General features: G+C 38.7%; 1 protein-coding gene across 5 annotated transcripts in view; it reads right to left on the reverse strand.

Moving 5' to 3' along the window:
* CDH11 (cadherin 11) overlaps nucleotides 1–22,833 on the reverse strand; it is a 177,706-nt gene that overhangs the window by 126,975 nt on the left and 27,898 nt on the right. The window contains exon 1 of one of the 5 annotated variants that reach the window (XM_063598030.1): nucleotides 14,236–14,267. The exons of the other annotated variants lie outside the window; for them this stretch is intronic. The gene's annotated coding sequence lies outside the window, so the exon portion shown is untranslated. Of the gene's footprint in view, nucleotides 1–14,235; nucleotides 14,268–22,833 lie in introns of those variants that run through there. 5 annotated transcript variants of the gene reach the window in all.

The raw sequence follows: 22,833 nt of genomic DNA on the forward strand, positions 1-22,833 counted from the left end.
AGCTTTCTTGTCTCTGAAAGAAACAGAGCCACTCAGGCAGAGGATTAGAGGACTCTGCATGTGGCAGTGGCCTTTCAGACAACACTGTCCTAAAGCCCGTTTCCCTGTCTCCATGTGGGATGAGGGGGCTCTCTTCATCAAATCCTACTTACGGGACCATCTGTGTCCCTGACCATGTAAATAGGCCTCTTGACTCTCACTCAAGCATTGTTGCAAATTGTCCTCTTCTCCACACTAATGCTCAAGGCTGTGGGACACTGCAAAGAACCCTTCTTCCATTAGGGATTTCTCTGTCTAAGCAGGATTTATGATGATCCTTTGGCAAGGATCTTTGAATCACTGGCATTCACAGGACAGCCAAAGTGTATTTCAGGAGACTCTATTGCTAACAAGCAATACAGCCCTGAAGATTTATCTCCTCTGATGAAGCAGGCAAATCCTAATGCTCCCAAGATGCCATCCCTAGACAATGTGCTATTGCACAGCCAGTGTAGACAACATGGTATTGGATACACCAACTCTCTCCCAAATAGCTGTGTGACCCCAGGAAAGTAGTTAAACCTCTCTTACCAAGTTATCTCATCCATAACATATAAATGATTGTGTTTTCTTCTTAGGGCTATCATCAAGATTAAGATGTTGAATGGAATCAAATGCCTGATATATCTTACACCTGATTTATGGGCAGAGTCTAATACACAGTACCTATTCTTTTTGAAAAAGGATGTGAGCATGTGTAGGAAGAAGAAGGCAGCACTCACTGACTACCTAGAGCTCTGCCTGTGGGAGGCTGTGAGCTGTGAGCTGCAGTCCCCATAGAATGAGATGAGTGCACCTGTGCCTTGAGAGTTTGCCAACAAGCCAGCTCCCTTGAGGTGCAGTAATTGTGTTTCAGCAAGAGGATCCCAAATCCTGCCTCACCACTCTGGCACTTGTTAAACTCAAATTTCATTTGTATCTATTCTAGTCAATTTTCTTTGATTTATCTCCCACAAACTCCTCTTCCAATTCCTGCATCTAAGCTTGAAAGGCATAACTGCCTTTGCTTCTTTGGTTGTTCTTTTCTTTTACAGGGTGATGCTGACAAACCAAAAAAAAAAAAAAAACCACAAAAAACCTCCCTCCCTCAGGCTCACTGAGCTGCTCCTCCACCAGCAGCGTCCATCAATAACCTCATAGATGTCTCATGGCCTGAAGAAAAGGAGACTGGGTGGAGAAAAAGGTGGAAACAAGTGTGGGCTCCCTTTGATCCAGCCCATCCTGGCAGCACATGGTATTTTTTCAATACTTTAAGTCCTGGGATACACGTGCAGAACATGCAGGTTTCTTACATAGGTATACACGTGCCATGGTGGTTTGCTGCACCCATCAACCTGTCATCTACACTAGGTATTTCTCCTAATCCTATTCCTCCCCTAGCCCCCCACCCCCCAACAAGCCCCAGTGTGTGATGTTCCCCTCCCTGTGTCCATATGTTCTCATTGTTAAACTCCCACTTATGAGTGAGAAAATGCGGTGCTTGGTTTTCTGTTCCTGTGTTAATTTGCTGAGAATGATGGTTTCCAGCTTAACCCATGTCCCTGCAAGAGACAAGAACTCATCCTTTTTTATGGCTGCCTAGTATTCCACGGTGTATATGTGCCACATTTTCTTAGCACATGGTGTTTCTAATCTGAGACACCGAAGCAGGGAGCTTTGATCAACCCCATTTTTCTCAGGGGCAACTGAGGCCCAAGAGACTTAGATAACTTCCTAAAACCCATTGAGGGCATATCAGGAGTATAAAAGACACCCAGACTGGCCTGACTGGGCATCCCATACACTTTCCACTGCATCTTGTTATTTCCAAGAGAGAAAAAGAAAAATCCTATTAGCTTTCAGTGCTTTTGCAAAGGTCACAAAATAGTAAAGATACCTGCATGTCTAACTTCTGGCTCTGCCATGCTAACATATGAACACCAGAAAATCACTTGATCTCTCTAGATGTCAGTTTCCTTATTGGAGAAAAAAAAAGTGAGTATAAGCATCTTTACTGATGATTATATGTGGATAAAATGAGATAATAGTGCTCTGAGCCTGGCATGAGGTAGAAGCTCCTCAATTGTGTGTAGCTTCTTTTCACAGCTGCATAAAAACAAATCTTATTGTGAGACACATGTGCAGAAGAGTGAAATTGTGATGTAAAGAGAATAACTAATAACCATGGAGATGAGTGTATTGCCTAGTCTAACTATAAATGTGAACTCAAATGCAAAAATGCAATGGCAACTGAGAAAAGAGAAAGAAGTTAACAAGTGCTGCATCACATCTCACCTGCACAATATCTTACCATGTTCCCTGTAGTCAAGACAGTGAAAAGGTGAACTATAGGTACCTTATAAGGAAACATACAGGTTTTACAATCAACACAATATGCTTCACAAGGGAAATCCTTTTAAATTAAATGTTACGTCATTATGCAGCTATAGGATTCAGAAGTATCAAGTTTCGCAAATATTTGGTGGAACATATAAAACAAATTAAACATCCTATATTTTGCTATTCTGTTCATCTCTAAGACTTTGCTGCAGCTTACTTTTTCACATCAAAGATAAAGAAGACTCTTCTCAAATATTTTCCCTTCAATTAATGTTACCCAGAAATGCATTTGTAGGCTCTCTGTGTCTTAACACCAGAATTGACTTCATTCACAGAAGTGGAAATACAGAGACGGTTAAGTGTTTCTGAAGCAGAGGGTGGCAATTAGGTTGATCCTCTGATTTGTAAACTATGATCACTTGCTCTAGCAATCCTTACCCTCCCCTACTATGCCAAGGTGCATTGCCACTGAAAGCAAATAATCGCATCCTCTGTTAATTTTGCAGGATATTTCTTTCATATATTTTGACAATATGGAAAAGTCAAAGAAACCTCCCTGACACTGAAAGTGAAATTTCAAGAGCTCAATCTGTGATGATGTCTGGCTATAAGACTTTACAGTATTTTGCCCTCACGCTGCTATTTCCATGTGTAGAAAAACAGTTTACAAATCCCTGCTAGTGAATGAATGTGACTGTGTTTACCGAGCTCAAACGTTCTGCCTTTTGCTTGAGACATGTGATACATTCGTGCTTCTGGTGGCATCAGGCATATGTGATATCCCCGTAGTGACAGGAAAGCTTTAGAATTAGCATCAGCGAAGACACTACTTCGTATTATATCATTCCCCCAATAGCAGTATAGAGAGCCCCCAAAGAAAACCATCGTTTCCCCCACTAAATATATCATTGAATACAATCCCCATCACACTGCAAGAAGCTGATATTTTTTTCCAGAACTTTCCAGAAACTTCACAGGACAGTGTAACCCATCTCAAAATATAAAGAATTCTAGTCTAATAGACATTTTTTTGATCAATAAGTCATCAAGCATTTATCAGGTGCTGTTTTCTGCTGAATGAGGCACTAGAAATCACAAGGCAGGTAAGCAATAGAGATTCCTGTGGGAGGCTCCTGGAATCAGGAACCTAGACAGACTCCAGATCCTCATTTCACAGGGGAGAAAAACTGAGGGAACCATGTGCAACTAATGCCATTTGGGGTATTTGGCAGAATCTCAACCAGAACCTGGGGCTGCTGACTGCCTGGCTGTAAGCAATGTATAATCCAGCTGTTTTTGTCTGCAAGTTTAACAATAATTTAAAAATAAACACCAATTTGGATGTGAAAAGTGAAATTACCCCGGCCTAATATGCCTGTGTTGATTCCGAAGCTAAAAGTGGCCTGAGTCATTAGCAAGGTCCACCTCATGAATTTTGACAAAGCCTTTCATATGCAAGGCATTGCAAAACCCATTCAGGAAGAAACTATTGATGAGCATGTCCTATGAACCAGGTGTGAGGGACACAATGGCATATACAACAGAGCTCCTCTCTGCACAAAGTTTGCAATCTAAGTAGTGACTACTAGTAGACAGATGGGACGGAACACTTGCTACAGGGCGGCTGACCAAGAAAACCTCTATGACAGATCTATTTAAGGGCAGAAAGCCTTGAAGCACAAAAAGGAGTTGAAGGGAAATATTATTTTTAAATGCATTTTTTTCTATCATGGTTTGCTTTGCATTTTATTATGAAAAAAATTAATGTTTTTTCTCAAGATGTTTTCTAAAAAGTATTTGTACACACATTTAAATGTATGCTTTTACTTTGATTCTTGTGATAAAATTTACCTCACACTATTGTGTATGCATGTGTGTGTGTATGTGCGTGTGTGTGTTTGTGTGTGTGCGTGTTCCAATCAGCATTCTGCTGTGTCTCCAATTCTCTAGGATTAGGTTTTAATGCTTAAACTCTTTAGCATGGCCTGAGAATGAAAAGCTTCTCACAGCCTTGTTCCTCTCTACCTTTCTTGATTCAGTTGACCCCTCTGGACTGCCTGCAGAGTGTGTGCCCCAGTCACACCAGATCAATTTCACTCCTTGAACATGCCAGGTATGTTTATGCTTCTGTCATTTGCATAACCTATGCTCTTGAAACCACCTTGCTTTCTTGTCTAACCGGGCAAATTATGCCTTCATCCTTAAAAATTCATCTCTTTTCTCTAGCTTTCTCTGACTGTTTCATCAAGTGAAATCAACTGATCCATCTCCTGGAAACATCTCTTTTCTTTGCACAGTTCTCAGCTCAAATTGCATTATAATTATCCATATAATTTTTAAGTTTTACTTCTTGATATTTTTCTAATTATCAGATAATGCAGACTTAGTTTCAAAATTTTAGAAAATAAAATGTATAAATGAGAAAATAAACATTGCCTTACACTATTTTTTTTTCTATTTTTAAGTGCAATTGAGATTTTTCTTCTTCTGTCGTAGCTGACTTAATATAAACCCTGAATATTTTCATGCATTTCTACTGAGAAGTCTCTGGGAGCTCTGCCTCTAACAGCTGCATAATTGCTTGTCCGATGTACAGTAAACTATACAACCATTCAACCCATACTACTGGGCTACTCGGTATTTTAACATTTTCCTATTATAAGTACAAATGCAAAAAAAAAAAAAAACCTGTGCATTAATCTCTGTCTTCATTCTTGCTTATTCCTGTAGAATGGGTGCTTAGAAGTGAAATCACTGGGTCAAAAGAGGTAAGACTTTTAAACATCTATGTACATATTTCAGATTATTTTCCAGAAGAGATGTTTTAATTAACAAACACACCAGTATGATTTTTAAAATGCTCGTTATAATCCCCCATCCCATCACAATAACAATAACAAAATTTTTAAAGGGATAAATGCACTGCTTGAATATCTTTCTTTGATTAGTAACAAGTTGAATTCTTCATGTGAGCACGTGTACATGTATGTGTATGTGGGTATAGTCACACATACAATTTTGGTTAATTCTATTGTTAGCTGCTTCCCCTCTTTTCTATGGGAGCAATGATATTTCTAATTCATTTGCAAGAGCTCTGTATTAAAATATTAAAATACCTCTTCATTTGTTTTGAGTTTTCACAGATTTGTTCTTTAGTCATCATTTTGCTCATGATATTTTTGAGTTGGTAATTTGTCCATTCTTTTCCCTGCTATTATTTCCCTTTATGGTTGTTTCTTCACATTCTTAGATTATTGATGCATCAAGATCTTCATTAAGAAAGGTTTCTTTCTTTATTCATCTTTGTATCTCTAGCATATTGATGCAATGGTAGTGCCCGAAATATCATCATCATTCAATAAATCCTTGCCAAATTGTATTGTATTTTATTGTATCATACCAGTAAAAGCTATCTCTCAAATCATTTGCTTTCATATATCAAAATTCACATTTTAATAATTTATATATGTTGAATATACAATAATCGTTAATACTATATGCATATGTCTGTCTAAATTCTATACCTCAATATTTCTCTTAAATACCTAAATTGATCTATCAATTTACATGTTCTATATATCAGTATGAAATAGATAAACATATTCCACAGATAAGCCATTCAGTGCAATGGCAATCAAACAATGACCTGCACAGGGAAGGTAAGGAGCATCTACAGGGCCGGGCGCTGGGGCTCACGCCTGTAATCCCAGCAATTTGGAAGGCCAAGGTGGGCAGATCACGAGGTCAGGAGATGGAGACCATCCTGGCTAACATGTTGAAACTCCCTCTCTACCAAAAATACAAAAAAATTAGCCGGGCATGGTGGCGGGCGCCTGTAGTCCCAGCTATGCGGGAGGCTGAGGCAGAAGAATGGCGTGAACCGGGAGGCGGAGCTTGCAGTGAGCCAAGATTGGGCCACTGCACTCCAGCCTGGGCGACTGAACGAAACTCTGTCTCAAAAAAAAAAAAAAAAAAAAGCATCTACCATGTAATACAGCCCTATCAAAATGGGGGTCTACTTTGGTTGTCTATCAAAGTATAATGTTATCTGTCAGGATCAATGGCTTGAACACCCCCAAGAGAACCTGAGTTTTGTTTTTGTTTTGTTTTATCTTCCAAACCATAAAGTGATCACATTACTCAGAAACTTTCATTCTGAATACATTCTAAAATAAAATGTACTAATTTCAAACAGCTATATTGTACCTATAATTCTCCTGAATTAATTTTTGTTGCAGACATAGATGTGATTTGTAGTGTGAACACAGAATGAATTCAAGAAAATGTTATGCGAAGTCACATCACATGTCCTTGGGGGAAGGGAAGCAGAGGGGAGAGAAGGTGCTGAGGACTGTGTCCTCCAGACCCTGCACAGGGCCACTGCTTCCCCAGTGCTATGGCTTCCCTTTCCAGGAGCTGCCTAACAGGCTCTCATCTTCCCATCTGAATGAATTCCTTCCCAGAGGCCATGGACAGGAGATTCCCAAACCCTGGAGTGAACCACAGAACTGCTTGCCCACCTACATTCTTTTCCAAAAAAGTCTGGCTCCCCGGGTTGAGGCAGTTTAAATTCCTGCCAGTAGCACCCTGACATCTAGTCAGGTCGGGGCTCAGCTGAGCTTGGTCTGCCCAGGTGTCAAATAGAAAGCTCACACTCTAACAGGTAATAGCAGAGGACAGATGAAAAGGCTGGGATGCAGGAAACTGTGCTCACCATTGGACTGGGTGGCCCAGTGAGCCCCTCACCATAGGAAGGTGAACAGCTGGTTAGAAACAAGTGCCAGGTAGTGTCTGAGCATACGTGAGGCTTATACAAACCACACCGCCAACCAGTAGCAGAAGTCAGACTGGGCACCTGGTATTCCTCTTCCCTCAGAAGTCCACACTGAAGTCAGGGCTCTCTCTGACTGGTCATTGTAGCCTCAACCCATGTGTAAAATGTAAGCTCCAGATTCAACTGACTTCCCAGAAAAAAAGAACAGTCTGGGAGGAAATAATTATTTGCTAATAAACTCCTAGTATCATCTTCTTCTATTAATTTAGTCATTCATTCATTTATTCAAGGTGTAACACCCAACTAAAGGCAGGATATATAGTGAATTTTGCCATCAGTAAGGTCTGAGTTTAAGTGCAGAGTCAACTCACATCAGCTTGGAAATTTAGGAAAAGATATTTAACTTCGGTAAGCCTCATTTTCTTTACCTATTTTGATGTTGCTTTTAACAGCCCAAACCATTACCTTCCTGGTAGGACCATTACCTGTTTGAAAGGCATCATTTGCCTATGACATTGATGCTTTACCTGTAATAGGCTGTGGGCACTGCAGGGGGATCACACGAGAAGGCACACAAGGGTTTTATGTAGTAGGGCTTGGCACATGGTGAGTGGGTAAATAGAAGCTACTATTACAATAGGAAAGAATACCTTAAGTGTATATTGAGTAGGAATCCCATGAACACTGTTTCCAAATGACTTGACCCTTAAAAGTAACTGAGAGAAATGACTTTTTTTCTATTTTGACAATGAACACACTGAAACACAGAAAGTTTGAGTGCCTCACTTGAATTAGCCACCAGCTCCTTTTCAGATTTGGAATTTGGATCCACGTTTGTCTCCCTGCAAAGCCTGCACTCTTCCCCAGGTATCAGGCTGCCTGGTTCCAATCTATGCAGTGGGGATGCAAAGAAGAGTGAGACAGCCTTGCTTTACTCACTGACTAACGGGAAAGAAGGACGTGATAGCACATTATTATGCCTGACATGGTAAGTGGGACAGCATAGGAGTGATTGACTCCAGGCAGAAATGGGCCAGGAGGGCCACACTGGTCCTGTCTCATTTGATAAGCTGCTTCTTCAAAGCTGAGAAGGGTGTGTCCAAATAGCAAAAATGGGGAAGACTGGCTACTAGGTAAAAGACAGCCTGGAAAAACAATGGGCCAACTTACATGGGACCTTTCCCATTCTAGCCATCCTGGCAAACAAATCATTGCTGAGGCAAGACATATCTTGACACAAATATTCTGACAAATCAAGGGATGAGAGAATTGGAATGTCAGCATTTTGCAACTCCCTTATAAAGGATCTAATCATCAGACATCAGGGGTGGCTGACATCACAAGAGAAATTACCAACATTATGTGCCTCCAGAGGGAAGTCCCCATGCCACCTAGGAAGTAGTCTTAGCAATAAATAAAATAAATTTAAAAATTGAATCTGAATCAGACTAAGACTCATCCAAGATGCAATTTTCAGAAAATTAACAAGACAGAGGGAAAACACAGCAGAGCTCTTCAATCAGAGCAATTTTATTTTCCAGGAGACATTTGGTAAGTTCTGGAGAGGATTTCCCTTGTCACGACTGAAGAGGAGGTGCTACTGGCATCTGATGAGTAGATACCAGGGATGCTCCTAAACATCCTACAATGTACACGACAGTCCCCCACAGTCAAGAATTGTCCTGTTCAAAATGCCAATAAGTGCTGAAGTTGAGAAACCTTGTATTATGAAATAAATTATTTCATTTATTCAATGACATAGGATGATAGGATAATTTACAGATGAAAATAAACGTAAAAGGTCTAAGGCCACGTGTGATGGCTCACATCTCTAATCCCAGCACTTTGGGAGGCCACGGTGGGAGGATTGCTTGAGCCCAGGAGTTGGAGACCTGCCTGGGCAAACATTAGTTGCACATGGGGGTACATGCCTGTAGTCCTAGCTACTTGGGAGGCTGAGGTGGGAGGACTGCTTGAGCCCAGGAGGTGGAGGTTGAAGTGAGCCAAAATTGAACCATTGCACTTCAGAAGCCTGGGTGACAGAGCAAGATTCTGTCAAAAAGAAAAAGAAGAAGAAGAAGAAGCCTATCTAAAGATTAAAAAAAATGTTTAAATGGCAAAATTAAGCTATAGTGTTTCGGAATGCACACACACATTAACAACAAGGAGGGAATCATATAAGTGAGAATAGTCGTCATTTTTGTGCAGAGTGATGGCTTTGGGGAAGCATCCTGAGTATCTGATGAGGTTTAAGATCCTCACAGAGGCGGTTTAAAAGTATTTACCTTGCAATAATGCATTCAGCTACACAAGTGCTTTACATGTGTTTTTGTATAATATCTTACAAGAACATAGTTTAAAATATTAATCACAAAATAAAAAGCCTTCTCTTCCCAATTTGGCTAGGAGTTAATTAGCTTCTAGCTACTGAATTCACAAAAATATATTGCTGATTCAACCTAATGCATAATTTCTTTTTCTGTCCTATCCACAGGTGCTTAAAAATTATGATTATTTTTATTTTTTGAGATGGAGCTTCACTCTCATTGTCCAGGCTGGAGTTCAGTGGCACCACCTCAACTCACAGCAACCTCCACCTCCCAGGTTCAAGCAATTCTCCTGCCTCAGCCTCCCGAGTAGTTGGGATTACAGGCACCTGCCACCATGCCTGGCTAATTTTTTGTAATTTTAGTAGAGACAGGGTTTCACCACATTGGGCAGTGTGGTCTCGAACTCCTGACCTCAGGTTATCCATCCGCCTCGGCCTCCCAAAGTGCTGGGATTACAGGCATGAGCCACCACACCTGGCCTTAAAAAATTATTTCTAACCTTTCTTGCCCCTGCTGCTTATTGCTAGAGATTACCAGCCAAAGCTGCATAGTGGTTAAAGCACGATAGAAAAGTAATTAAGAACAGGATCCCTGAGTCAGATAACCTGGGTTGCTGCCCCATTCCACCTTAGTCATCTCCACAAGCTTGGGGTTCCTCCTCTGTAAAATGAAATCAGTAATTATACCTACCTCGTGGAATCACTGGGAATATTAGCCAAATAATGTATATAACTGAACTCTGAAAAGCACCCCTTTTGTAAAACACAGCTATTGATTAATTATTCACACATCTATTCATCAAGTACTTAACATGTGCCAAAATTAGTCCTAGAGGCTGGAGATGTAGGTAGATTGATTGGTCTGGATTCTTTCATCTTTCATAGGATAGACTGTAGATTCTATTGCTACAGAGATCCACTCGGTTCTGCTTTTTACTGAAACTCACTACATTTAGACACTATAATTACTCAAAACTTAAAATGAGGGAACTAAGAGTGAGGAAACTGCAATTCATATGTGTGGTTACGTGCCTTATAACATTCTTTGGGCATTTTCTTATTACCAGATCCTCAGCAAAGCGCTTTCATTCATTGCCTCATGCAATGCTCAAAATCGCCATGTGAAAGGAAGGTACTATCCTTATACTCTTTTTCAGGTATGAAAAGTAATTCTCCCAGATATTCTTTAGCTTTTCAAAAAGCTTCACAGCTGGTAAATGTCAAAACCAAGATTCAACTCAACTAGCTTTAACTTAGAAGTCTGTTATCTAATTTAAAACTTGATGGGTCTTGTGGTGCTATTTTGATGCTGCTTTTAAGAGTCCAGACCATTACCTTCCTGGTAGAACCATTCCCTGTTTCAAAGGCATCATTTGCCAATGGCATTGATTCAAAAATATCTTCTGGAGCTTTCAGTCCTTGATATTCTCTAAAAGAAATTGGGATCTGAAGCTAACAACTGTCTAGCCCTTTACAGAAATTGGTAACGTAGATAATTTAAATACATAGTGGCATGCAGCTAGTACCAGGATGCTGTAAAACCATACACTAGGTATACCAATGGTTCTCAAACTTTATAGATCATCAGAGTCACTTGCATGGCTCTTTAAAGCCACCTCAAGGGTTCCTGATTCAGAAAGTGTGAGGGTGAGCTCAAGAAAATGCATTCTTAACATATCCTCAGATGATACTGAAACTGCTGGCCCAGAAAGCACACTGTGAAAGCTACATCTAGATCCGCCTCTGTTGTCTCTGTGATGTTAGAATGTTTATTCACCCTTTGTGATTATGAAGGCACCTTCCCGTAAAGAAAGCTTTTATGATGTACAGAATGAGATAGCATGGGTGAAAGATCTCCGAAAACAGAAAATAGTTAATCTGGCACTTCTCAAGCTTTAGGTAGCTTCACAGTCACCTGGAAGCTGGTTACAAATGCAGCATCTCAGAGTTCACCCCCAGTTACAGAAGGCCAGGGTTAGGGCTCTAGAAACTTCCTTTGAAACGAGTTTCCCAGGTAATGTTGAAGCAGATGATCTGCAGACTACCTTTTATAAAACTCTCATAAAACAAACACAAGTCCCAGAGCACAAAAGGCAATAGGTCCTACAGCCCTCACTCTGAAGGCCAGGGTATGGTATAGAGATTGGACATTATACAAATTATAGACTCTTAGATATTCCAGAACAGACAGTAAAAGAAAGTGTATTTTAAAATTGCTTTCATGGAAACATCTAAGTCAAATATTCGACTTTAGGGCCTTCAGAGTGAATTTTAAATGAGAAGAAAAGTGATATCATTTGAGATGAAAGAAAGCCCTAGGCCAGCATGCCCTAGAATCTTTCGATACAGAGCAGACTTCCGAGTTAGGTGTGAATTGGAAATGTCCCAGATGATAGGTAGTAGGTAATCAGAACTATTACATTTTGCACCTGACACAGGTATTGCTTCCTCCAACAATGACAGCAGCAGAGCCTGAGCAATTTCAACATCTTAATCCCTTTCGCTTTCTTTCTGAATCCAGGGAATTTAGTCTAATTCTTCATGCCTTCCCTTAGGAATTATGAAGTGTCAGCTACCACAGAGAATATGCAAGTGGCTCAGTATAAGAAATGTTTGCTGCAATTCAGGGGACTATGTAATTGAGTTAATTTGTAGGAAACATGTTTACTTCCTGGACTGGAACTGAGAGTCTGACCATGGGAAGGTATCAAGCAATAAGTACTAGGTGGACTCTAATGCAAATCATACATCACATCCTGCTGCAGGGAGCAAATTCCTTGCTCTTAATATTTTTATCGGAGTTGATAAAAATAATGGAAATTAAAAACCCTACTGTTGGATAAATGTGGAGAAGGAGATTTATGTAAATCAACTGCATTAGGTAAATTGTTTGCAACACAAGCTGCTCAGAATGATATTCTCGGGGCTGATCGAGAATTACTATGACTGAGAAAATGAAATGTTAATGAATTTTATCAATGCTATTAACTTGGGTCCTCTTGACCAGGTAAGGGCTATTATCAAACTATAGCTGAATCTACAAAAAAGTGGGCCACATGTGTGGTCATCCTGTGACACAGGCACATTTAATACAACATGGCCGTATAGCAGGACTCCTCACTTTGACCTTTATTGTTGTCTTTTTCCTTCTTTTTAACAGTAATTAATCATCATGGAAGAATATCGTGGAAATGTAGAGGTGCAAAATAAATTAAGTTGGCAAAATAAATATACAAATGACTGGTGATATGATCTGAATGTTGATATCTCCTCAAAATTTATTTATGTTGAAACCTAGTACCCAATATGATGGTATTAAGAGATGGAGTTTTAGGGAAGTGGTTAAGTCATGAGGGCTCCAAGCTCGTGAATGGCATCAGCGTCCTTAAAAACGAAGCTTCAGGGAGCTCCCTTGCCCCTTCAGCCACATGAAGACACAGAAGGTGCCATCTATTCGGAACGGGCCCTCACCAGACACCGAATCAGCTGGCACCTTGATCTTGAAGTTCCTATCCTCCAGAACTGTCAATAATACATTTTCTGTTGTTTATAAATTTCCCACTCTAAGGTATTTTTTAATAGCAGTCCAAAGGAAATAAGACAACTGAATAATGAATGGATAATCCTGTCACCCAGTGATAACTCATTTTAGTTGTCATGCTAAAATGCTCACTACCTTCTAATAATTTTAACCATGCTTATTGTTTTTAAAATATAGATTGTGATTTACATACAATTTTCATCATGCATCTGTGATAAATACTATACCACAAGTAATTCTCTACATTATTAAAAATATATTCATTATTAAAAACATCTTAAACTTTTCAATTGTATGAATGAACTGTTACTATTCAAAGAATTCCTCTAAGGGGTAATCATTTAGCACGTTTTCACTTTTGCCTCCTATAAATAAAAATGTGTTGAGCATTTTTTATCAGCTATATTAAGGTAAAATTTACGTACTGTAGAAATCACCTGGATGAACACATTTTTATGAGCTTCTATCTTGCGTGTTTCAGTGTTTCCTAAGGCTAGATATCAGAAATTAACCAAGTAAGACAAAGGGCCTGATACATGTTTAGGTTCAAGACAAACTTTGCCAAATGCCTTCTACTATTGATTTATACTTTCGTCAGCAGAGTATTAGAGTGCTCATCTCATTCCACCCAGGTCAGAATGAATAGTATTATTATTCAAGATGCTTTCACTTTTAGGGAAAAAGTCAAGACATCAACATATGTCTTCAAAGAAATGGAAAGTGCATTTGGGAATTTTGTTTTTCACTTTCGATGCACTTTGAGTGTTTTTGTCATTTTCTTCCTTCTTTTTTAGTTGAGGTCATCTTCTTGTCAGCTTCTTGTTTAGTTGGGGTAATATGCTGTTCAAATATATTGCCCTTATTGAACCTGTTATAATAACCAAGGTAGAAATTGGCAATATGAGTAACTTTCCTGCAACTCAAACAGCAGCCTCACCTAAACCAAGAAGCCTCCAACTCTGGGTTCCTCGTCACAAACTACATTACCCTAGACAAGGATTTAAACTTCTCTGAGCATTATTTTTCTCATAGCAAAAAGGAAAAAGAAATAGAAGATGATCAAGTTCTAGGCACTTAACCAGCAATACCAAAAAATTTAATAACATTCTATATTTGAATAATAGAAAACGATTTTTAAAATATTATTCTACCCTCTAATTCAAATCGCCCTTGTGAAAACTTGCTCTTAAAACTATGAAAGAATGGTAAAATAACTAATTATGTGTGACTTACTCTCATGACTTATCCCATTCTTCTAAGTCTTGCAGTGCTTAGAAAAAAAAAAAGGATGTGTAACTGTTAGTTATCAGCACTTTATATAACTTTTGATTCAAGTAACAAATAGCATTCCAGTTCTATGTATTAATTATGCCACTAAATTGCAAAGGAAAGAAGCCAATTCTAATGAATTGTAACCATAGTTTCTTTTGCGTGTTACATATTAGAAGTGGGTAGCACTTTAAATTACCATACACAAAACAGCATATAATTAATTCTGAATAAAAGATAATGTATTCTTGCTAAATACGAGTTATTTTAAAATCTCTTAATGAAGAACTAAGCATATGCTGTGTTGCACTGTGAAAATGTTTAGCATATGCCATTAGAGCCAACATTTTGCATTTATTATTGTATTTATTTTCAATAATAATATATTATTTAAGTGAACATACAAAAAATTTAATCACTAACATTCCGAATGTGGAAAATATATGCAAATTACAGGAAACTTTTTGGCTCCCCCTAAGTTGTCACTAAATAACTTTTTGATGACATGGTGTGATTGCAATTTGTAATAAAATGAGAAAAATGGAAAAGATTGTTACTTTTAAGTGGCAGAACATATGCACAATGCATTTTAAAATTCAGATATGGAAATAAACATTTCTATTCTGAAAACTGACATGTTCTAAGTTTTTGCTTAATAGCAACGCTGAAATCTAGACCTTAAGTGTCACCTGATGTAGTATTGGGTTTATAATTTCCTTTCCAACATTGTGTTCCTGCTTTGAAAAGAATGTATACAGAAGAATGTCATCTTACAACTAACAATATTGTGTCTCTCAGTTGATTATGCTGGATACTTCATTCTGCCCCTTATCACCATTACCACAGATACCACTATCACCACCACCAACAGCAAGAAAATAACAAGTCTTGGTCCAATCCTTTCTTAAGCCTTATTCTCCCCATCTGCATCTTGATGATGCCTAATGTCCCTATAAATCAGCCATGTGACCATGGGCAAACAACTCCCCATCTCTAAGCCTTAGAACCCTCAGTTATGAAATAATTATACTGCGGTCCTTTTTACTTACAACACTTCTTCCCTCCCGCCAGCCATTCCTGGGGTCCAACAGAAACACACAATAAAATAAGGTTTTCCCAACTCACATATGCTTTCTATTCTTACTTCATTTAATTTGTAGCGAAAAATGTGGGTAGTAGAAATGAATTACAATATCCTAAAGGCTCCAAATTAAAAACAAAATGTAAAGTTTATTTTTAAATCCAAAGTTCTGCTTTTGTTCCAAAGGTGTGATGACTAATTCATCAGAAACAGATGGAAACTAGAGGGAACCGCTATTCCATTCTTTTCCAAACACTCCAGGTTTGGAGATATTTTAAGTGTGTTTCCTACTTGAGTAATAATATATAGTAATTAAAAATTGAAAATGAATAAAATTTAAAATTTAAACTTAAATTCCAGCCCTATGCAACTGCTGCTGGCATTTTGCCATAATTTCTCTACATGCTCTGATATATGCATAAGTGCGTAAGTATGAGTGTAGTAAGTTGAAGTCAGACTGAATACATAATTCAATGGCCTACCTTGTACCTCTTAACATTTTATCCTAAGCATACGTCCATGTAGCTACAACTCCTTTGTAATACTTCTAGTGACTGAATTTAGTCCACCATAAAAATATACCATAATTTATTTAAGAAATCTCCTCTTGCTAGATATTTAAGTTTTGATTTTTGCCATGATAGATATTTTTGTGCATCTAATTTTTAAATATTTCCACCTATTTATTTAGTATTAATTCCAGAAAAGTGAGATGATTATTGTAAAATCTCAGCAGAAGAAATATAATTACTTAAAAATAATGTTGGCGGTTTCTTTTCCATTTGAACAGTCATTTTCTATGAATGCTGTTGATCATACCTCAGCACATCAATGTCCCTGAATCCCACATATCTCTTCTGACTACTGTTGTTACAATAGAAGAAAGATTTATTTCTGTGTGTCTCTTTCCTCTATAGATTAGGCCTTTCTTTTTTTTTTTTTTGAGACTGAGTCTCACTCTGTGGCCCGGGCTGGAGTGCAGTGGTGCAATCTTGGCTCACTGCAAGCTCTGCCTCCTGGGTTCACGCCATTCTCCTGCCTCAGCCTCCCGAGTAGCTGAGACTACAGGCGCCCACCACCACGCCCGGCTAATTTTTTGTATTTTTAGTAGAGACAGCGTTTCACTGTGTTAACCAGGATGGTCTCGATCTCCTGACCTCGTGATCCACCCAAGATTAGGCCTTTCTTAAGAAAGATTTCTTAAATACCCTAGCCTCAGTTCCCTATTTAAAGTCAGGCACAGAGTAGGTGCTCAATAAACATTCACTCAATTGGCTAGTGTATCTTTAAAATTATTTATCAAGCTCCCTCCTTTTCCCAGGGATAATAAATAATGTCACCTCCCCAGAGAAGTCTCTCTGGATCTACCTGAACTCATTTCACCTCTCATTTTATTACACGACTCTGTTCATTTCCTTTTGGACAAATACCACAATGTGAGATTGTCCTGTCATAGATGTTGTGCCTCTTCCCATAGAATGCCATAGTCATAGATGGCAGGGTCTGTCGTCATCACTTACTTATCTCCATCCTACAGCACAGTGATTGCTACACTGCAGCCCCTCAAAGCTGAAAAGTCTCTTAGAGGTCACCAAACTTAGCTCCATTATTTAAAAAATATATACAAAGATGTCCCAAGTGGAAAAATTAGTTACCCAAGTTTTAACTAAAAATGACAGAATCTAGATGAGAATTAAAAATTCTGGACTCCCAGGCCAATGTTCCTTCCACAGCTTTCCAGTGACGGCAACCTCACAGCCCAGAGCAGAAGACAGAAAGATGACCTCAATCCCATTCAGCCGAGGGAGACCAAAGTGCTTTGGGCCAAACTGATAGAAACCTCTATTCTTGGCTGTTAGAGGCACTATCTAACCCATGCCTTAGTACCACTTGCACACCAAGCTTAATAGAGATGGGGTGGCTATTACTATCTTCTGCTTATTGGTGGGGATGCCTGAGACACAAAGGAGCTGAGGAACATGGCCATAGCCAAGTGGCCAAGCCCAGACCAAGTGTCAGGTGTCCATTCACCTAGTCCCCAGATGTCTCCTGTGTCTCTTGCAACTCAGCTCAAATCACAGGTTCCTTGTCTCACCCATGAACAGATCCATCATCTGTTCATGGGACACTGAGGTTCCTCCTCATCTTGAGGGACATTTTCCAAAAAAAAAAAAAAAAGTGCCTTGACCTTTCCTTAAAGGAAAAATAAATAATAAATAAAAAGAACCCTGAAGTCAAGTCACTTATGTAGTGATGTGATGTACTTTTTAACAAATTCATTCAGCTTACAGTATTTACAAAACTACAAGTTTGTTGTCCAGGCTGGAGTGCAGTGGCGTGATCTTGGCCCACTGCAACCTCCGCCTCCCAAGTTCAAGCAATTCTCCTGCCTCAGCCTCCTGAGTAGCAGGGTTTACAGGCATGTGCCACCACACTCAGCTAATTTTATCTATTTTTAGTAGAGATGGGGTTTCACCATGTTGGCCAGGCTGGTCTTGAACTCCTGGCCTCAAGTGACCTGCCTGCCTTGGCCTCCCAGTGTTGGGTTCCTTTTTTTTTTTTTTTTTTTTTTTAAGAGTTCAAGGGAGGGTACTAGAGGCAAAAATTCCACCCTGGATGCTGTACCTGTTCACTATTTCTGAGACCCAAAGACTACGAGGAGCACAGTGACCGACTCCTAGGCATGCAAACAATGAGGCTAAAAAGGAAAATTCTTTGTCTGGTGCTGCAAAAGGAGATGGGTGACAGAAGTGCCCAGAACTCAAGGCTCTCAGTGGCTCTGAGCCTAATAAACTTGGAATAGTGGGGTGGTTCTAGAACAATCAGCAGCTCTGGTACACTTCCCAAAACCCACACCTCTTAATACTATTTAATTAGGGATTATTTTTCGACATGAATTTTGAAAGAGACATGATCCTTCAAACCATAGCAGTGTGTATACAGGTACAAATATACACACGCGTACACAGCAGTCATTTTAGCAAGCATCCATTCATCCAACAAAATAATCTACTATGTGATATTCACAGTGGTAGATACTAGGTATTCAGAGATAAAATCATTATAGTCCCTATCGTCAAAATGCTAATAATCTGGAGAAGGATATGATTAAATTGGTAATTTCAGTATGTTCTTATACGTACTATAATGCACACATTAAAAACACTAAAAAGGCCTCACTGAATGTCAAAATATGAAAGCAAAATTAATTAGTGAGAAGTCTATCATTTGAATATATGTTCCTTGGATGAATATTAGGACCAACTCTGCCTTAATAAGAAATTACTATTTGATAGGGTTTAACTAAAGCTCTAAGCAAGCCTCCAGGAGAAAGATGGACTCCCAATGATTGGCCTTGTGAAGAGCTCAAATACTAAGGCCCATTTACTAACCCATTTATTTAAGGCCTCTCCTCTTCTTAAGAGAAGTCGAATGGCCTTCATAAATACCAGCAATGCACTAAGATTTAAACAAAGGGAAGTTTTAAAGAAAGTAGGATGAAGGGAAAGTAAAAGTAAGGTTGTTAAGATGGAGCAAAGTACTTCATTCTAAAGCACACCATAATTTATGACACATAGTGTTCTTTCCTAGCAAGCCAAAGCAACTGGAGAAACACCAATAGTTATAAAACTAAACAAAATAAAAATGCATTCTTGTCCAGGTGAAACAAAACATTTCTTGATACTCGATGTCAGTAGAATTTCTCCCACAGAGTCTAATAAAGAAATCAATACCTTAAACAATAACCCCAAAATAAACAGAAAACTACACACACACACATACACACACACACACACAGTAGATATGTATTTATATGTAAATATGCAGGTGTATATATAGACACATCTCTAGGGTTGCTTAATTCAAACGGGGACCCAAGCATAGCAGTCCAGTTCAATAACCACAATCTCAGCCAGTGACTCTTCCATGGAATTTATAAAATCCTGTCTTAGTCTCAGCCTCTCCTTTGTACTCCTCTCTGTGTTTCTTTAACATGGTTTCATAATCTCCTCCCAGAAAGAGACACGATGATACTGACTACAAACAGAGGACTATAAAAGAATAGGAATAATGCCCTTATCAAGGGACTTAAAGGAGGAAATACACCTGTTTTCACCCCTTCCATCTCTTCTGTCATCTGAGGACACTCAGAAGGCATCATCTATGAGGAACAGGCCCTTGCTAGACACTTGCTTGATCCCGAGACTTTCCAGCTTGCAGAACTGTGAGGAAAAAAAACCATTCTCTTGGTTATAAATTACCCAGGATATGGCGTTTTATTGTAGCAGCACAAAGAAATTAAGACATATATATCTCTATACAGGTATGCATCTATATTGCCATACACTGCACAAGCATGTTTCAGGTAAATCTCACCAGAACCTGTGAAGTTGTGTGTTACTACGTCTAACGTAGGTAGGTCATAGGCATATTCACATAGCTCCTAAATAGCAGACCCGGGGTTTGGGTCCAGGTCTGCCTCACTCCTCATTCTTTCCAGTCTGCAACATTGTGTCTCTGAATGACATCACAGTGAGTTTCAAGACAGAATTACAAGTATTGGTGGCATACAAAGATATCTCTAATCTGGGAGAACAGCTGGATAGGTGGGTATGGCCAACCAACCACATCCTCGCACTGTTGAGAGAAACAATGTGCTTTACGTTACTTAACACTTGCGGCTTTTGATAAACCTACTCCACCATCTAAAGTAACTTCTAAATTAGGAAAAATATATAGTTTACTACATGTAATGATCAGTTTTATGTCTTAATTTGGCTAGGTTATAGTCTGCAGTTATACAATTAAGCAATAATCTAAGCAATCTAGGTGTTATTGTGAAGGTATTCAGTGGATGTAATTCAAGTCTGTTATCAGTTTACTTTAAGTGTGAAAAATCCTCCTAGATTATCTGGAAGGGCCTGATTCAACCAGTTGAAAGGTATTAAGAGAAGAACTGAGACTTCCCTGATGAACCTACAATCCCATCTGTGGACTGCAATGTCAGCTCTCATCTGAGAAGTCTAGTCTGCCCTTCCTGCCTACCTGCCCTGTGGATTTTGAATTTTCCCAGCCAACCTCTGTGCTAAGGTCTTAAAATATCTCCCTCAAGTTCATATGTTGAAATAATCTGTAATGTGATGATACTAAAAGGTTGGGCTTTTTAAAGGTGATTAGGCCAAGGGATCAATGCCCTTATAAAAGTGAATCAAAAGAACTCCCTGCCTCTTCCACTATGTGAGAAGGCCTTGAGATGGTGCCATCTATGAGGAATATTCAGTAATTACAAATTGAAAATGAATACAATTTAAAATTTAAACTTAAATTCCAGCCATATGCAATTGCTGCTGGCATTTTGCCATAATTTCTCTACATGCTCTAATATATACATAAATGCAGAAGTATGTGTGTAGTAAGTTGAAGTCAGATTGAATACATAATTCGATGACCTATCTTGTACCTCTTAACATTTTATCGCAAGCATATGTCCATGTAGCTACAACTTCTTTGTAATACTTCCAGTGAAGTATTACAAGTATTCTTGTCTCTCCCTCATCAGACACAGAATCTGCTAGTGCCTTGATCTTGGACTTTCCAGCCTCCAGAACTGTAAACAATAAATTTCTGTTCTTTATAAACGACCCAGCCTAAGGTATTTTGTTAAAACCGGCCAAACAGACTACTATATGCTGAAATTGCTTAAGTCAATCTCTTACCATAAATCTTTCGGGGTGTGTGTGTGTATATATATATATGTTTATATATGTGTGTATATATATATGTTTATATATGTGCGTATATATACCTATTTGTACATATATGTTTAAATGTGTGTATATATGCATATTTGTACATATATGTATATATACACAAACACATGCCAAATATATATACACACATATATATATTATACATATTATATACATAACATATATAATACACGTATACACACCAACTATATAGATTTGGCATATGTATTACATGTATATATACCAAATATATACAGTTTGATATATACAAATTTATATGTATATATTTGGGGTGTGTGTGTGTATCCTGTTGGTTCTGTTCCCCTGGTTGAACTTTGACTAATACCTTATGTATATATTAATATTTACAAATGGAAGCTTCAGAAAATTCCTGACTCAAGGAACTGGAAGAGGCTATTCAGTCTCCTGACAATAGCCAGAAACACGTTTTAACTCCCTTGAATGACAGTTGTATTCTTACCTGTATCCAAAAGTCAAATTTCAATTCGTTCAATAACTAGAAGACTATGCTTTCAGTTTGATTTTTTTTTGACAAGTTCTTGGCAAAAGCAGTTCACAGTAGTCTATTATTATGTTTTGATAAAGGCATCATTGCAGAAGACTATGTGGATAATATCTTTTAAAGCCTCTTCTCGTTATTACCTTTTATCTGGTTGTTTTACATACACACAGACAAACACACACAAACTCATTTCAGCTATTGGGAAAAACATATTTGTAAGTTTTCAAAATTGATAGAGAAGTGATAATAAGCAAAATAATATACGTGTTGTAAAGAACAAGGTTGGGACTGCATGGGGACCTGGATTCCCAACTGGGTCATGCTGGACAAATTAGCTTCTGTTAGCCTCAATTTCCTCAAATGCAAAATGAAGATATAGCCAATTTACTTCATAAGTCTCTATAAATGGTAATTGTCATGACTGTTCAATAATGAATCTTTTGATTGACCCTCATTCTCTAGGGTAGGGCTTGTCAGCCTCAGCACTATTGGCACTTTGGGTCGGATGACTGTTTTTTGCAGAGGGCTGTCCTGTGCACTGCAGGACGTCTAGTGGCTTCCCTGGCCCCTATCCACTTGATGCCAGCAGCATTCTCTCCCAAGCTGTGGCAAAACAAATGTCTCTAGATCTTGCCAAATGTCCTCTGGGGGCAAAATCACCACTGTTCTAGGGGTGAAATTATTATTATTATCAGTAGTAGTCGCTTTTTACTTTTCTAAAAATGTTAAGTATAATATACACAAAGAAGAGCACAGCTCTATGAATTTGGAAACACACCCCTGTAATCAGTCCTATAACAAAGAATAGAAAAGTAACATCTCCCCCACAACACATGGGATCCTTTCACATTCTCTACTTCCAGTCCACTACTGGGGACTTTTGATCAGAAAAGTTAAGATAAAAATTTTTTTAAAATAAGAGGAAATTCAGCAATTGAGTCTGTAAATTGGTTTTCTCTGTGATTTTGCCCAATAACTAAGCTCTGCTAGAATGAAAATCTAACCAGAAACCACCAAAAAAGAGCAGGTGAGCCACTCAAACTCAGCCTAGGATTGCTTAGATTATTGGCGTAACACAAGGATGGCAACCCTTACTGATTCTTCCTTCCTACCAGAAGACTCAGCTTGCTCAACACAGTGGAGAAAATCAATTATCAAAATAGATCAACTGTGGAAGAGAAGGCCATGAAACTGGGTAGGGCAGCAAC

This window comes from Pan paniscus, chromosome 18 (assembly GCF_029289425.2).
Source record: "Pan paniscus chromosome 18, NHGRI_mPanPan1-v2.0_pri, whole genome shotgun sequence".
Taxonomy (NCBI): Eukaryota; Metazoa; Chordata; class Mammalia; order Primates; family Hominidae; genus Pan; species Pan paniscus.